Here is a 6,000-nt window from a genome sequence, read left to right as displayed (position 1 = left end):
CTTGTAGGACCCACGCACCCTAGTGGTGGAGGTATCAATTTTGTCTGCAAGATAGATTTAAAATCACACAGCTCCTCCTGCTGTTTGAAACACAGCATTTCACACTGCCACCGGGCTGCATGGATCACGGTAAGTTATTCAGTAAAGCTTTATGGTTGAGTGCCTGGTTCATGCGGTGACAGACCCAACAACAGTAGGAAAGCAATAGTAATGCTTGCTTTAAAGCCCAAACTTAAAGAAACACTATAATGTGTCTCTCCTCTCCTTTCTACTGTAATGTGTCAGGTATAAAATGACTTTGTTCACCAATCAAACCTGATAATTCTCACAATTTTCCTCTTAGTCCTGTTCATTTTTAAATTTGTATCTCTGTTTTCACACAACTCATCCTGATTCCTTCGTTTAATTCCCTCACTTTGTTGCATAAAGGTGCTGGAAACATTCCTCAGAGATTTTGGATGATGAGGACAATACACTGTGAAGACCATTTGAGTACAGTGAACTCATTATCATGTTCCAGAAACATGTTTGAGTTGATTTGAGCTTTGGGACATGGTGCGTTGTCCTGCTGGAAGCAGTCATCATAAGATGGGCACACTGTGGTCATAAAGGGATGAATGCGGTCAGCAACAACACTCGGGTAAGTTGTGGAGTTTACACAATGAGGTGGTACTACGAGCCCCAAAGTGTGCCGGTAAAATGTCTCTCACTCTATTACACCGCCAGCAGCCTGAACCTTTGATAAAAGGCAGACTGTATCCTTGCTTTCATGTTGTTTATGCCAAATTGTGATCCTAACATCCGAATGTCACAGCAGAACTTGAGACTCATCAGACCAGGAGATGTTTTTCCAGTGCTCTGCTGCCCAATTTCGGTGACCCTGCGTGAACTGCAGCCTGTTCTTCGCTGACAGGAGAGGCACCTGGTGTGTTTTTGTTGTTTGTTTGTTTTTACTGCTGTAGCCCATCTAGCTCAGTGTGTTTTGTGTTGAGAGATACTTTACTGCATATCTTGGTCGTAACAAGAGGTTACTGTAGTTACTATTGTCTATTGTTCCTGTCGGCTTAAAGCAGTCTGGCCATTCTCCTTATACCTGTGGCATTAAAAACACGCATTTTCAGCTAGAGAATTGCTGCTTACTGGATATTTTTTCTTTTTCGTACCATTGTCTGTAAACCCTAGAGATGGTTGTGTGGGAAAATCCCAGTAGTTTTGCAGTTTCAGAAATAATCGGACGAGTCTGTCTGGCACCAACAAATATATTATGTTCAAAGCTCCTTTCTTTCCCATTTTAATGCTCAGTTTGAATTTCAGCAGGTCGCCTTGCCATGTTTGCGGCCACTGATTTGCTGCCATGTGATTGGCTGATTAAATATTTGCGTTCATGATCAGTTAAACAGATGTATCCAAATAAGTGGCAAGATCATGAATGGCATACACAAATAACAGCTGTCTTTCCAAAGGTTTCTCCCTGAATGACATTCTTGTTTCTCGTTGTCATTCAGTCTGATTGTGAAAGCCATACCATACTTTATTTTTACCACAGTTTTGATAAAAACATTGGGCAGTTCCTGTCTGCCTAGCTTGTGCATGCATTTGGATCCTTGTTAACATTTTCAGAGCACGCAGTAAATCATGTGACACTGTAAGGGTTTAAAATGTGCTCAAGCCCAGCAGTTCCCTAGGACATAATTGCCATCATACCTTAGGGAAATAAATTCTTAATAACCTTAAAAGCTGTTTGAATGTATCTGCTGGAAATATCTTTTCCCACAAGTCTTATTTACTTTCTGAACCATAGCTGCTCTGTTCCTTTTTGAATCTCAGCCAGGACGAAATGTCACCATCAAACGATGAAACAAAATGTAACAGCGTGCAGAGACATTGGTTTTAAAAAAAAAAAGCCAAGCAGTAATGAATAACAGTCTGTTATTTAGAAATAAAAATACAAGTTCACATCCATCCTGTTCTCATTCTTTGGCATGAATGAGAGCCACCTGAGATAATTTGTGAAATAGATGGAGATGTCATGCTCAAATTACCCAGACGGTTCCTCCTTCATTCAGGAGCGGTGGGAGCTATCTGGATGTCTTGCTCTAGTGTTTTTAAATTAATGAGCTGTTTCTCGTGAAGTGAAATTCGCTGTAGGTGTCTTTTGCTTGTTGTGAAACAGACAAATTTTCTTCCTTCTGCCACTTTAACGTTGTTAATTTCACATTTCTTAGAAGGGAATGCCAAGACTTGTGAAAAATCAGGGTAATTTAAAGTCATCACAGTCCCAGCCCTTCACAGGATAAGTGACTTCAGAAAGAGTATATACTGCGAATTATTTAAAATGATACACAGTTTATTACTGTGCCCCTCACCTTTGCAGAAACGCTTAAAACAACAGCAATATCAAGACATAGACACTAGATGGCGCCATGTGAGAGAAAGTTGCTGGTTTAAAACTTCAAAAGAAAGCTTAAATTTAAGCCCTGCGCCACCAACTTTGCTGGAGCCAGTGAATTTTGATCTGCACATTTTATAAATTGACTAAATATTTGCATTATTAAGATTACCGTTATCATTGATATGTAAAGCCTAAAGCCTGAAACTGTACTCAAAGATGGGTAATCTGCCTTGCACTCAGCGGGATAATGTTTAAGGTGGTTAATTAAAATCAGTTGTAATGTAATATTTTGTGATTTATTTATTTATTTATTTTTTAAACTAGGTTAAGTTGGCATACCCTTCAGGTATGAAACTTCTCCCGATCATTGTGCATTTCTCCATCTGATTCCGTTTTATGACTGAGACAAGTTGGTGTACAGTGAGACCGAGCAAGCACTCGTGATCTTGAGTGTGTCAATCTGCGGTGCGACGCACAGGGCGAAGAGGCGCGGCACGCTCTCAGCAGAGGTCCTGTGAGGACTGGAAGGATCACAAAAGCAGCACACCGACCGAGGCAGGGATGAAGAGATATCAGACACTTGGAAGCAGCTGAACCGGAGGATTTTTACCCAAAGAACACTCGGCTCTGTCCCACGGGCTGCCTCGGTTACTGGCTATCAGGGTGAGCGGGGTGGTCGCTGCCTGCATCTCTCTCTCTCTGTGTGTGTGTGTGTCTCTCCTCAGCGCACAGGCGCTCTGCACTCCAGTCTGCTGACACTCCGGGAGGACAGTCCGCACTACACCTCCGTGTCATTGGACTCTATGTGGATACAAAGCCCGGCCAACACAGATCCATGGGGATAGTTTAGAGGGAACTGCTGACTGCGACCTTTGCATGAAATCAGGTAAGTGTCGGTTTATTTGGAAAGGCACATTTTTGGACAGCTAGTTCCCTATTCTCCAACTTAAAACACCTCTTATCCAATACGTGACATTCTTGCTCGCTGTCGGCTTCAAATATAGTGTCTTATTTCTCGAATTAGGCCTACATCAAGCCATATATTTACAATTTAGCTTACACATTCGTCTCAACAACCACAATCAGGCCCTTTAACTGCCTAATTCCTGCCGTCGTTCTAAATTACTACAGTCCCTAATGTTTTTACTCGTGCGCACTCATGTGAGAACAGTGTAGGATGAAATCATTTGTGTGTGGAGCTGAATTAATGAAGCCGTAAAATGACTGGGTTGTTAAATCCAGCATATGGCAGAAAGTCCCCAGATGAGCAGGGGACAGCAGTAAGAGCGGGGAGACAATTGGGCTCTTGTGTGTGTGCACGGTTTTATGATAATGAAAGTGGACCCCGTTGGCCAGGCCCGTCCTGAAACACAAAGATCATTCTCAACAAGTCCCGTACTGTGGGCGCCCGCTTGGTGCTGAGGCAGCGAGTGTATGTGACAGCACCATTATTCACCAAGATGCCTAAGTGCACTTGTATTGCACCGCATGGAAGAACTATCATAACAAGCTGACCCCTACGTAGGGGTATATATTGTGCAAACGCATTTTGTCTGGAAATGTTTATAATTTACCCTAAATGTATGAATCCGTCCACATTTGCTCAACTGTAAGTTTCTAAACAATAACACAAATGACACTCTTTGACTTTCCTCTCAATTGTGCACACACTGTTCCTAAACAGTACTCCTTACAGGATTATTCTCATTTAGCTGTTGCTTCCAAATATATTGGCTCTGGTATTTCAGTTTTCACTTGCAGTTTCATTTACATTTTGCAATAATCTGAGCATATTGTTTAGGCTCCTTAGTACAATAGAATCAATTAAAAAACATCTGAGAGTGGACCTTCTCATCGATTTAGGAAATCATCATCCTTGCTGCCTGGAGATGCTCATGAATCTTGCATGTTCACATCCGGAGAGAAATGGGGGCACAATTAGAGGATTGCACATTACTTAGAGTATAGATGTTTGGCTCGGATGCAGTGCGTTGTATGGCGGTTCTACTGAAGGAGCAGAACATGATTTAGATATGTGTTCTGAAAGGACAAAGGCGAGATCAATAAGAAACTGATTTTTCATCTGTGTGTAGTGAACGGGGGCATCTGCTTGAGTGCAAACACTATTTATTTCTGGGAAGGGAGTAGGACATACAATTTGTCTGATATAAGAGGCACACGTATCTTTTAAAAACACTCTGGGGGGCAAAGAGGTGGGCCATCATGTATTGCTGATTCTCTGTCCAGCTGCAATTCCTTAATGCACTCTGAGAGTCAGAGATCTAATAAGAAGTGGAAGAACATCTTCAATAATGAAACCCCACCTGCATCTCTGCTGCAGAGTGAGGGCTGGGGCTGCGAGGCCTCATAAATAACAGAAGCCAGACCTGACACGTGCTGCTCCAACGTCTGGGAACTGCCAATAATCCCTCAGCAGGAGGGAGTAAAAAAAGGCACAATGCTTAGTTTTGCTTTGCAGTCATCAAGTAAATGTAGCTCAGCACAGCAGCTTTACTCTAATAAAGAGTTCTGCAGAGTGATATGAGGGGATATTCAATCACTTTTTACTCATAAGGAGAATACGGGAAAAGCATTCCTGTAGTGAAAGCAGCGCATGGGACAGCAAACAGCTTAAATTGCATGCAGATTTCAATATTATTCTATTGATTTTATCGCATCACAGACTTATCTTTGTCTTATTTTTTTCTGCTTTTCAGCAGTAATTTAATTGTAATACCTTGCAGTGTTTGAAGCTTAGAAGTATCATCGCCTTTTTTCAGGCTTTAATTTAGATGTTGTATCACAGGAGCATTTTTTCAATACATATCAATTTCCTCTCTAATACTTGAGATAAATCCCCTGTAGCAATTAACCTGCTTTTGAGTGATTAACCTGTGCTTGTCACTATCTAATAACTACAGACACTTGAGGCTGTACTCCTATTGTGATCATTATTATTCTCATGCTTTACCATGAGACACAAGAAAGCTATGGAACAACATTACATGAGTACTTGTTGATTTGTGATCTGGCGCCCTCCCTGCATATAAACAGCACAGAGAGCCTTTTTTGAATCTTCTTGTATTGCTATGAAGAGACCCTTTCTTCTCTAACACAATGTGACCCTCACTGCTGTTCTTTAAACAGACCCAGTGGCTGACAGAGCTTCGGGCTGTCCCTGCTATGAAAAGATAGCTCTGTGCTGAGCTCCAAAGATTGACCAAGCAAGCCTCATGACTCTCCTGTTGTGTCTCACAAAGAGTCTCATGAGCATGATTTATTTAGTCCAGAAGTTACCGTCAAAGAGGACCTTTTATGCTGTCTTTACAGAGCGCCTTAAGAAGTAATGATAGGTGTATTCTAAACACTCAAATCCAGTAAGTCCTGTATGTCGTGCGAATAAGCTAAAAGACTGCCTTCATGAAGTAATCCGCTCTGCCCTACAGAACACTAAATGGAGGTTTTTCTTTCAATTGGCCATCTGCATCTATGTGTGTGTGTGTTTGTATGCGACAGAGAAGGAGAGAAGCTTTTTATCCCCCCTTCAGCTGCCTAGCGCGTGAAATATTTAACAGGGACCGCACTATTTTTGGGTTTGTGCTCAGTTT

General features: G+C 41.8%; 1 protein-coding gene across 3 annotated transcripts in view; it reads left to right on the top strand.

Annotated features, from left to right (window-relative positions):
• Positions 1-868: 868 nt before the first annotated feature.
• The window catches only part of LOC146684820 (poly(rC)-binding protein 4-like), a 36,493-nt gene continuing 31,361 nt past the window's right edge, over positions 869-6,000 (top strand). For 2 of the 3 annotated variants that reach the window (XM_085443099.1, XM_085443096.1), the window contains exon 1: positions 2,817-3,278. The gene's annotated coding sequence lies outside the window, so the exon portion shown is untranslated. Of the gene's footprint in view, positions 926-2,816; positions 3,279-6,000 lie in introns of those variants that run through there. The other variant, XM_085443097.1, reaches the window with a different exon arrangement.

This window comes from Copadichromis virginalis, linkage group LG20 (genome assembly GCF_057382275.1).
Source record: "Copadichromis virginalis isolate Kocher_CV1m ecotype Utaka linkage group LG20, C_Virginalis_male_GT1.1, whole genome shotgun sequence".
NCBI lineage: Eukaryota > Metazoa > Chordata > Actinopteri > Cichliformes > Cichlidae > Copadichromis > Copadichromis virginalis.
Note: the sequence above shows the minus strand (reverse complement) of the source record. Positions and strands in the feature narration are given on the sequence as shown.